This window comes from Panulirus ornatus, chromosome 8, assembly GCF_036320965.1.
Source record: "Panulirus ornatus isolate Po-2019 chromosome 8, ASM3632096v1, whole genome shotgun sequence".
Classification (NCBI taxonomy): domain Eukaryota; kingdom Metazoa; phylum Arthropoda; class Malacostraca; order Decapoda; family Palinuridae; genus Panulirus; species Panulirus ornatus.
The window spans coordinates 49175345-49176644 of NC_092231.1; the positions used below are offsets into that span (position 1 = coordinate 49175345).

Here is a 1300-nt window from a genome sequence, read left to right on the forward strand (position 1 = left end):
CCCCACCACCTACTACCCTTCTCCAGACACACTTGCTGCCTCCTAACCATTAGTGTCTCACTCTCACAACATCAGACAGAGAGGAGAGTGTCTCCAGACACACTTGCTGCCTCCTAACCATTAGTGTCTCACTCTCACAACATCAGACAGAGAGGAGAGTGTCTCCAGACACACTTGCTGCCTCCTAACCATTAGTGTCTCACTCTCACAACATCAGACAGAGAGGAGGGTGTCTCCAGACACACTTGCTGCCTCCTAACCATTAGTGTCTCACTCTCACAACATCAGACAGAGAGGAGAGTGTCTCCAGACACACTTGCTGCCTCCTAACCATTAGTGTCTTACTCTCACAACATCAGACAGAGAGAAGAGTGCCTCCAGACACACTTGCTGCCTCCTAACCATTAGTGTCTTACTCTCACAACATCAGACAGAGAGGAGAGTGCCTCCAGACACACTTGCTGCCTCCTAACCATTAGTGTCTTACTCTCACAACATCAGACAGAGAGGAGAGTGTCTTCAGACACACTTACTGCCTCCTAACCATTAGTGTCTTACTCTCACAACATCAGACAGAGAGGAGAGTGTCTCCAGACACACTTGCTGCCTCCTAACCATTAGTGTCTTACTCTCACAACATCAGACAGAGAGGAGAGTGTCTTCAGACACACTTACTGCCTCCTAACCATTAGTGTCTTACTCTCACAACATCAGACAGAGAGGAGAGTGTCTCCAGACACACTTGCTGCCTCCTAACCATTAGTGTCTTACTCTCACAACATCAGACAGAGAGGATGTTATGCCTCTTATCTAACCTGACACATCAGCCGGGGTCTCAGGACGTTGATAAGGTCATGGTCGGATCCCCTTATGTATCTATCATGTGACCTCAGGTCAGTTATTGAACGTTATCGCTGATAATACAGCGTTGTTAGGGGTTAATGATGGTGGTTATTAACCTCGCTTAGACACACACATACACACGAACAAGGTTTTATATAAGCCCGGCTAGCTCAGTCGGTAGAGCACGAGACTCTTAATCTCGGGGTCGTGGGTTCGAGCCCCACGTTGGGCGGTAACAGTTTTCTATGATGTAACATGAAACAGCTTCTGAACATACCACCCACCGCTCGTCTAGATCTACCAATCTGCTAAACACAAGACATCTGAAGAGTTATTAAGTACTGAAAGACAAACAACAATTCTGTTTGAAACAGTCAGTGATGATGCACGGGAGGCTGAAGGAAATGTGTCACTGTTCACTGCTGAACATTGTACATTACGTGTTGTTCATCATCTC

At 46.9% G+C, this 1300-nt stretch overlaps 1 non-coding gene across 1 annotated transcript; it reads left to right on the forward strand.

Moving 5' to 3' along the window:
- The first annotated feature begins 1002 nt into the window (after nucleotides 1-1002).
- On the forward strand, nucleotides 1003-1075 carry TRNAK-CUU (transfer RNA lysine (anticodon CUU)). The gene has a single exon. It is a non-coding gene; the product is annotated as a tRNA-Lys (tRNA).
- The last annotated feature ends 225 nt before the right edge of the window (nucleotides 1076-1300 follow it).